The following is a 10,757-nucleotide window of genomic DNA, read 5'->3' on the forward strand; positions in this document are numbered from 1 at the left end:
TTAGGTTTGAAAAGACATGACTATGATAAAAATCTCTGAATACTATGTTGAAAAGGGATAGAAAACGATTGTTCTGTGTTTCTTATAATGGCAGAATTAGCGGGCTTTTAATGAGGTTACAGACAGCAGATTAAAAACAAGTAATGCAAGAGAAAGTACTTTTTCTTAGAGTGTATAATCAAGTTGTGGCTCTCAGTTCCAACAGAACATTTAAAAGACTGAAATAGAAGCAATTAGAAAAGCTGATGGAGGGTAGATTCATCAACTGATTTCAAACATGTTGAACTGCATGCTATTGTTAGCTCAGAAAGCCACTAATCCTTTGTTGCAGGAATCTGGGAGAGTGTCCCAGCCAGAGGTCTTGTAATACTTTTTTATCCCCTCTTTGCATGCCATTCCCTATGGATATCATTCCAGAAAAGCTGCTGGGTAGATAGAGCTTTAGAGAAAAAGACTGGATTTGTATTTTGGTATGGGAGACACTGGAAGAAGAGAGTCCAGGATGATCTGCAGGCTTGGGGAAGAACAGAGGGAAGAGAATTTGAAATTCATACCAACATCTGGAGGTAGTGTAATGCACTGGAAATTTGCTGCTAATATACAGTCTGGACATCAAAGCTGGTCTGGGGGGAAAGAGGTGGTCTTCATAGGGACACAAATCAGAAAATATTTTTGCTGAAATTACTCAGCACAAACAAGTTTCCTGTGATCTTTCACAGCACTTTCCCTATGCCTAGGAAGAAACTCCAAAAGTATGGACCAAGGCAATAAAAAAAGACCAGAAATGGGCCAAGATCAGTTTTACAAGAAAGACTTGGAGAGCTGTCATCATCTTGATGGGAAAAACACTTTGTGTGTTGACTCTATCTGAGTACTTGGGGCTTAGACCTTGCAGGTTGAAATCTGAGACATTTTAGTAACAGCTTTAACTGGAAAGGACTGTTTAAGTTTACTCACATGTAATATTCCTCCTTAATTTCAGAGGCAGAGAAAATTGATAAATATACCAAATAAGCTATTCTTGTAGGTCTGCACACCTGGTATGTATGAGCAGATCACATACTTCAATTCTGTTTACTGGCCTCCTAAGATGTGGGCATGTGTGAGATTCACAGGCTAAGTAGAACAGAAACTGAAGTTGAGGACCACTTTGATTCAGTATTTTCATTGAAGACCTTAGCACAGAGGAGAAGAAATTACATTTGTTGATGGCATGAAACAGGGAGTTGTTACCAACACAACAAGAGCCATGAAGAAGGGAAGAATAGAGCAGCCTGCAGACCAGATGAAATAGAGGTATGATGAAAGGATAAGTGTTGTCTGTCAGGATTAATTGCAGGTATTCCTGTAATAACTGGAAACTCATAGTTTAGAAGTGACAGTAGAAGAAAAAGAGATGGAAGGATACTGTTTATGTTTATACCCACTAATCATGTGAAAAAGAGACAGAACTGTTTCTGATAGATGCAGGGAGATATCAGTGGCATTGCATAAGTTACTTATGAGATCACATCTGGAATACTGTGCGTTACTCTGATTATTCAAATTCAGGATATTTTTTTGTGACTGACAGCAACATAAAGCCTAAGGGAAGTATAATTATTTAATTAGCCTGTTTCTTTTCAAGTAAACCATGCATCTTTTAAAGGGCATACACATAAAGTGTGCCTGATATAAATGCATGTCTTTAGATAGAGAATATAGCTCAAAAATGTCCAAAATACTCACATTTCTTCCTGTTCAGTAGGCTAAGGAAGTACAAAGTGATACAGCTTAATAAAGTAGCCAAGAGATAGAGGAGGCTGAGTTACCATCTGATGTATGGTCCAGGTTGTGATCTTCTTTAAAACCGTTTTTATGTGGGACTAGAATGAACTCATGAAGTGTCTTCATTGCCTGAGCTCCTGACTTTTCTTAAAAATGTGAGGAAAGGAAGTTAAATAGCAATTTTTCCACCAGGCATCTTGGTTCAGCTTCCTAAACACAGACCTCTCCTGTGCTTGAAATGCCCTAGTTCGCCTTGCTTGCCCTCTAGCTTCTGTGTGCCTGAAGAGCTTTGGAAGGTCCTGGGCCATATTCACCAATGCCACATTGACCTCTTAAATGTAGACAATGTATTCAGATAGCTGAATTAATTACATGGTGCTGAGTTTATAATTGATTTCCCAGATAAAAAATCACACTGCTTGAAGGAAAAACTAGCTAACCAGATGAAGATCACAGGTCATTCATCTATGAATGTGATTATTTTTACTAGAGTACGTTCACAAATGATGAAACAAAGATTTGCATATGGGCCAGAAACTTATTAAAAGAAGTTTGAATAATATTCCTAACATGGTAATGTAATGATCTGAATACTTTAACAAGCAAGTGAAATGGAACTGTAATATGATTTATTTAATTTTTCCCTTAAGGTAACTTTTTAAGTCTATGGAAATAGCCATACAAATAGAAATTATTGTATAATTTGCACTTTTCCTCCCATAGTTATTTCTGCAAATAGTCATTCTGTGGTCTGGCTTCTATGTCTTGTATAATATGCCTTATTGTAATTGCTTTCAGAAAATTCAATATAATCCTATAGTGCACAAATCCAGCTAGACTACTTGTCCTGTGGTGGCAGTGAAAGAACAAATACTGCTTTTATTTTGGTTGTCTGTCTGGAGCTGACAGCTTATTATGCTGCACATGAAAGTGGTGCTCAGCTATGGGAAGCTGAGTGCAGTGCTCTTCACCCAAAGGGACTCCTGATTGTGTAACTGGCAATCTACAACTCCCTGCCACAAAGTGCCACGGCTGGCAGGATGTGGCTGCTCAGCTCAGAGTTTATAAACCTCAGAAGGTCTCTCGGCAGTGAGAGGGGCCTGGTGGTGAGTCAGGTAAGAGGGAGACCTGTGGTCACACAGCTGAGTCATTACAGGGCAGCTCATACAGCTTGTTACTGATATTAATCCCTTGTTCCAACACACCTATGAAAACTTCCCAGTTTTAGGACCGAATGTTATACATTTCTTTCTTTCTTTAATCTTTCCTTTCAGGTACCTGCCTGGGGAAATGCTGTCCTGGATAATGAAATATGACAAAATGCTTAGCTCCACTTTTCACCTGCCTTTGTGTCCCAGATGCATATACAGCTTCTGACCCTTCCAGTTCTTTCAGGTCTGAAGACACCAGACTGTTAGAGAAGTTATTTTGATTTTTCATTTGCATTAATAAGCACTTTTGTTATCAGAATTCCAGTAAGACATCTTGTGCTAGATATCCAAGGACTTAATAGATGCTTCTTCCAAATAGACTCAGAATTTCTCCAGCTCTCTCACCAACACACAGAAGCATTAAAAAATGTTCAATGCATTGAGAAAATACTCTTCCTCACAAGAGGAAGCAGAGGGGCAGGCACTGATTTCTTCTCTCTCTTGACCAGCAATAGGACCCAAGGGAATGGCCTGAAGTTGTGTCAGGAGAGGTTCAGGTTGGTTGTTGGGGAAAGGTTCTTCACCCAGAGGTTGTTTGGGCACTGGAACAGGCTCCACAGGGAAGTGGTCACTGCACCAGCCTGACAGAGTTCAAGGAGTGTTTGGACAACACTCTCAAGCACATGGTGTGATTCCTGGGAATGGTCCTGTGAAGGGCTTAGAGATCCTTGTGGATATTCTATGATTTTATAGTTCTCCAACAACAAAAATGTGGCCAAATGTGGCAGGAGTGTCTAGTCTGGAGTGAGAGCCATATCTTCCTATCATCTGTCTGCTGGAAATACAACACAGCCAAGAGGAAACTGATCGGGAGGTTCCTGGAGTGTGTGTAAGAGAACTTCCTGACATGCAGGAAATCAGAATTAACTTAGAACCTAGAACTGAGCCAAAATTGAAATGAGTACAAAAATATCTGAAATAGCAGTCTAGGAAAAAAATGGAAGGTAGAAGGAGATGTAGTATAAGTTGGGTAGGACCTGTTAAGGGCAAGAGAAGAAAAAAAGATGATGCTGTCACCAGTAGAAAACTTCAGAAATCTATTACAAGGTGATGCTGAGCTTCTGTTTAAATCATGAAATAATAACTTTTCAGACCATTATATTCTATAAATGTGCTGCTGAAAACCCATTAATAACAGTAATAACAGTAAAAAAAGTAAAAACAATTTCATGATAAGCATGAGTTTAAAATTAGTTTGAACATTGAAGAGTGTAGTTTGTAAGGAGAAAAGAATTATTTCTTAATGTCTGCTCTGGCATCTAAAGGAGGAAGGCAATTTTTTTATTGCAATAAAGAGAAGATTATTGGTAGAAAAAGAAGGCATATTCTTCACTTTAGGCTCAGATTTATTATGTATTAGAATCAAGCAAAATTCTTCTCTGCCTCAGAAAAAGCTATGAATTTCTCAGATATTCTGGAAAATCAAGGCCTAATCAATTTTAATTGTGTATAGCAGATTATTACATCCAGGAAGTGTAATACAGATTACTACTTGACTGAGTATTTGCCGTGTGCTGCAGGTCAAAAGGAGCTTGTGTAAATGTCAGTGGAATAACTGATCTGTGACACTGGAAGTGTGTGGTAAATCAATACTGTCTTAATTACATTTCCTTGAGGCAATTATATAGTAGTCAGAGAAGGATGGCACATTTAGTTTTAGCATAATTTACAAAAGCTTGACTAGTAACTCAGTAAATTCATTGTCTACAAATCATTAAAAAAACCCCAAAACTACTGGAGGTTTTCCCATAGTGCTCCCGTACTTAGGACATTCCTGGTGGAGACTGTGTCATGGGTTCAGACCCACAGGTCACTGGGCTGAAGTGCTGCTGTGGTGCCATGTTGCCTTTTCTAGTGCAGGTGATGCCAAGGCTAGTCTGGCTTTGCAGCTCCTGCCAGCACTGCTCTACGTCTCCATCCCCGAGCACAACTTCCTTGCAGAACAATGCCTGCAAGAGAGAATGCCTGTTGAATCTTAAAAATAACCATTGGCCAACAGGAGCAATGCAGAAGGAGCAGAGGCAGCCCAGTGACTCACCTGCTCTTAGGCAGCTCACTGCCAGGTACAAAAGCAGTCATTTGAAATAAACACTCAGATAAAGCCAGACTTCTTCTTCCTGAAAGCCACTTCTCACTCCACTGTCCTTCCTCTTTAAGGAATGGACATTTATTTATGCTATGGCATATTTTTGATTAAAGAACTGTGTCTCAGAGGCCATTGCAAAATACAGTGGTAGATTTCTCTACTACTGATGCATGAATAGTGCAAGATATTCTTTACAACCTCAGTTGTTAAAGAGTGCAGGCAGCTCAGCTCAGTGCTCAGCTCAGTGCCCAGCTCACTGCCCCATGAGAACTTCTCTTCCTGACTCATAGCACTAACCTTGCTTATTTTCTTCCCCTATGTAAATAATTAATTCCATGAAAATGCATTTCTCCTTTAATCTGTGTGCTGCACTTTCCAGTGTCACTCTGTACCGTTAGGAACTTAATTCCTTAATTAGGCTACAATGTAGTCAATTTTGAAAAATGTGGGATCTCACTCAGGGATGAATAGATGAGTGAAATGACTCACTTTATGCATGCTTGTGAATTCCTACTCCCTCCCCACAGGCCTCAGTAGATGGTGTGGTGTAAATGAAGAAATGGACCTAGAAGAAAATGGTCTTAGAAAAAGAAAAGTGGTAGGAAGGAAATATTTATGTACAGGCTAATAAAAAAAAAAAAAAGTTCTGAGAAAAAGAGGAGAGATGGCTCCAATTAACCAAAGTTAAAGTACACAGAACAGTTCAGAACTATTTTAATATCATCTGCTGCAGAGGTTAAGAAAGCAAGCATGTGAAAAGAACAAGTACAGACAGAAAGTGAGGGAAAGCCTGTTTTGCAGAAAGACTCTTCCAGAGTCTCATCAGACTGAGGAAAAATAATGGGGAGGATGACATAAAGACAGGAAATGCTGTCCTCCTGGTGAAACGTGCTTTTATCTTTTGTACAGGTTCGGGTTTTTTTAATGCAGCTTCATTTGCCATTTCAAAAAGAAAACTGCTGTTCATAATTTAGCTCTTCTGTATGTGGTGCTGATTTGGTTGAGCTGAATTTTCTTCAAATTTCTTTGTAGCAACTTCCATAGAATATATACATTACTTTTTCTTAAATATTTGCTTCCTGATTATTTTCTGAACATGACTCACAACTGCATTTTTTTTCCAGTTTTGCACATTTGCTATGAAGAATATTTGCCATAGATAATTCACTTTCACTGTGGTGAAAATACAAAGATTCATTTCTTGGCATACCCAGGAACCGAGAAGAAATATGGGGAATTACTTGGGTGGAATGAATAAAGAAGAACTAGAGAATAAGATTCAAAGAGATATGGCTTCAACCAGTGAAAAATACAGTTGTAATATGCCAAGAGCCCTCAAGGATAATAGAGCATTGAGGAACAAACCACACCTGTATGTGAAGAGAAAACAAAGGGAACAGAATTCCCATCACAGCTGGCTGCTTTCAAAATGGCATTGCAAGTTGGGAAGTGCCAAGGAGGAAAGTGGTTTAAAGGCTTTGCATGTGATCTGCAGAATTTAGTGCAGCATTTCATCAAGTCTTGCCCAAAGTTTCCATATGATTTCCATAGTGGCAAATTAGCAAAATAAGGTCCAGAATACAAATTGACTTGCTAGCATATAGCAAGAGGTGTCAGCAGTTTCAGTGCCTTGGGAACAGACTCGCTTTTCCCTCTATCTTTGCCTGTAGACCAGCAGGGAATTTGTCTGCAGTGGAACCATATCTGGGCTCTTTGCAATTCCTTCCCCTGAGTGTTCATTGCTTGCTCATTGCCAGGAGGTGGAGAAGCAGCCCTGGCTGGGTGGGTGGCTGCAGCAGCAGGTGATTTGAACACAGCCCAAAGACAGCATGTGCTTTGACATCCTTTTTGGTTCTTGCCCAAGGGAATCCACATCACTGAGTCTGGTCTTCATTTTATATAAAAATCCTTATCTAATAGTTTATCATCAACACTTTATTTCTCTCTCAGTAGAAAAAGCCTTACACAAAAAAACACAGGTTTCATTGAAAGCCACTAGCATGGGCCTCTGCAGGTTCAAGTTCATTTCTCTAGTAGGCACATGAATAAACACAATAATCCAGTCCTGCAGTTCTGCTGGATATTTTCTGCATCAACTTAATTGTGAGATAACACTGGATCTTTGAAAAAATACCAAAACAACAAAACAAACACAAAAAATGCAGCAAGTCTGTGGTCTCAAGACAGGGTACAGAACTCAGGTCTGTCAGCTGTTAAATCTGGAACATTTAATTGTCTTTCCCTGTGGGACCAGAGTAAACTCAGGCACAGCAGAAACCCTGGAAGGGAAATGATATTTCAAGCTTTTTATTGCAAAGAACTAAAATAATAAATAGTGGATATTAAAACCATGTACCAGGCACTGTTACATTAGCAGGTTTAATAACTTTCAGCAGATATTACCTTGTTTTAGTTCGTAAAATGACCACAACTACATAAGCGGTGTGGGTGACTACTGTGTTGGTGAGATACAGCTATTTCTGGGCACATTTGCTGTCACCATGGGCTCACAGATAATAAACATAATTACCTCCACTCTACCAGCCAGTGCTTCTGCTCACATAAATTATTTGCAGCGCTGTGACCCAGCCCCATGTGGTGTGCTCTGCTGCTGCTGTACGTCACGATCCCATTTTCAGCAGGGTATTAGCTGCACTGTATCAAGGACGTGGGGCTGTTGAGAACAGCCCCTAGAAGATTTTGGCCATTCATTTAATTCCAGAGAGGGAAAGATTAATTTATTACCAGAGCTTCAAGAGTGTCCTTGGGTTTTCATCTTGAGAATGCTGGGCAATCTTTTTCCCTATACCATGTTGGAAAAAGCATGCTTATAGAATCTGATTTGCACTTCTAGATTTACACATATATCAGATTTGCACTTCCACCCCCTCTCCTGGGACATTCTAGACAGCTTTGCAAGATTGATAGACAGAAAAGTATCACAAAGGCTGCATTTTTCTGTCCAAAGCTGCTTAGGTATTTAACACCTTTCGGCAATAACCCTGAATCTGGGGGAGTAAAAACAGTTCTTTGGGATGGCACAAGCCCTTGGAGAACCAGCACTGCCTCAAACATACTCAGCTGGAAGCTGTCTTGCACACAATGCATAATATCAACAAGCTGTTAGACAAATGTCAGGTTAGCTAATCTCTGGAAGCATGACTGCTTTTGCGGTGTGCTTTTTCCCTGCTTCCTAGTGTAACTTTCCTTCTTCAGATCCTTTGTCACCTAGGACCAACAGCAACACCATTTTCCAGAGCTGAGAGGCACAGATGCACCCTGTATTCAGTCTGGAGCAATGCCTTGTTCTAGCAGCATAATCCTTATTTCTGATAAGATAGGTAACAGCATGTATCTTTCTCTCTCTGTGGTATTAAGTCTTCAGAGAGATTGCAGGGCTGTCTTGATCAATCTCTGTTAGTGATCTGTCTCCTTTCAATCTCCAGTCTGACAATTATCTATGTCCTACCAGCATCACCGAGTGCCCCCCCAGGACTTGCTTGCCAGTGGCATGAAACAAAGGGAGAGCTTGTCTTCCTGTATCTTTTGGCTGCCTACCTGAAGAACTTCTTGGTAGGATTTGATCAGGAAGGTTTGGATGTAACCCATGCTATGCCTGACTGTGCACCACCTCTGTAGAGTGTACAGACCTGGCTAGAGGAGACATACTTGCCCTCGGAGGACTGACTTCTGAGAAGAGCCATTTGCTTGAAACTGCCTTGTGCTCATCACAGAACTTGCTCACAGAGCGTGCTTCTGTAGCAAGCTACAGACTTCGTAGTCTTCCTCGTAGCTGTCTTGGGGTTTTATACACTTGATTTTTGCTTTGAGTCTTTTTGTTAAAGATCACACTATATTTGGAGCACAAGGCTTTTCAGCTGGCTGCAAAAAGTAAAATCTCCACTGGCATAAGCAGCCTAGGCACCTTCAGTTCAGCCTGTGAAATGGCTGTCTGCATGCTTCTCAGAGTGGTCTGCCTTTATTGTTTAAATTGATAAGCAAAATCCTAGCTCTCCAGAAATTTTGCAGGTGTGAAATTATGCATGAACTACAGAACAAAAGAAACCAGACAAATAAAATTGAAGGGGGAAGAAGCAGTACATTACTATGCAGGGAAATAAATGGCATTTTATATTGTCATTAAAACAGTGAAATATTTATTTGATTTTCTTTTGCATCAGCAATTTAGTAGGCTCTGTCTGACAAAAGACTCAGATACGAATCTCAATCCTTATTCTGAAGTTCTGGCTATCAAATATATCTACCGTGGCAAGAGTTATGGGATTTAACTTGTAAGCCTGATTTGAAAAATGAAAGTGGATCTTGCACGGTGGTTGGGTGACAGCAGGGATTTGCCTGTGTGCACATCCAGTGCGCTTAGTCACTTGTTCCCTGGGGACTCCAGGAGCTCCCCAGCGTCCATGAGGCACAGGACTGGTTTGGCTCAGTGCTCTAGTGTGTGACAAAGTGCTCAGCTGAACTACTGGCTTCACTGTGAGGCATTTGGCCAGTTCTGACAGCTGCTCTCCAGGGAAGTTTGAAGAGCCCTGCAGACTCCCCTGGACAGACCAATGGACAGGCAGTGCTGCAGTCCCAAAGATGTCCTGAGGCCATTCCTGCAGCAGAACTGACCACAAACAGGACACCTGTATGATCAGTAGAAACTGCTTCTGCAGATGCAGGAATGGTCACATAGGAAAGTTCTTTGTCCCTGCTGGAGACAGGAAAAGCTTTTTGCACAAATTTTGAAGGAAATCAGTGTCAGTGGACCTTGCTTGTGTGGGTGCTGTGTAGGAGCATGGCCCATCTGGATATGAAGGAAATCCCCCTGAGTACAGTTTGGAGGGTGCTGCTGCAATGATCCTCACAGAGTCCCATCACCAGACACAGCAATAGCTGTATCTCACCAGGCAGCAAGTGGTCATCTCTCTGAGACATTCAATTTCCCTTCTGAGTATTATCCTATGTAGAGATCTCAATAAATCACTGTATCTAAAAAACATTCTTCTCTGTCATTGTCTGAACCACTATGGCAGAAACCTTATCTTCACATTTAGAAAACTAATAAAAAAGTTATAAATAAATATAACTGGTATATCTCAGAAATACAGTAATAACCTTAAAATAACTTATTTTAAAAGCCTCAGTAAGCAATAGTGGATACTTTACTTCCTTACAGGTTCTTAAGAAATGGTGAAGAGTGTTACAGGACAGACAGCTCCTTATTAAATCTAACTATTAATGAGACTTCTTTATAATTTCTTCTCACATTAAATGTCATAGTATCTTCTCATAAAGTTGGGTTAAAATTCATAAGCTCAGCTCTCAGAAAACTGCTACTACTTTAAAATTTATCACCCCTCCAGCTGAAGAAAGGGAGTTTGACCATAATGGATAAAATGAGTTTGTATGAAAATGGTACCACAGATTTTAGCAGTTGTGCCATGGACATAAATTGGCTCAGTTTAGTTCTGTGTTTGCAATAAAGGTTGGCATACCACACCAGTGTCCTAGAATCTCACCAGCTGGAACAATGCTAAGGGATTTAAAAATACACAATCATACAGGTTTTAATTTGGAAGAAGAAGAGAGAATTGGCAGAGAATCAATGTGAATATTTTCTTGTCTGATACATTTGCATAATTTTAATGTATGGACAACCTCATAGATATGAAGAAGCTTTACAGCCTTTT

Source organism: Pseudopodoces humilis, chromosome 2, assembly GCF_049639895.1.
Source record: "Pseudopodoces humilis isolate 2021_Gansu_Grassland_sample_001 chromosome 2, ASM4963989v1, whole genome shotgun sequence".
NCBI classification, from domain to species: Eukaryota; Metazoa; Chordata; class Aves; order Passeriformes; family Paridae; genus Pseudopodoces; species Pseudopodoces humilis.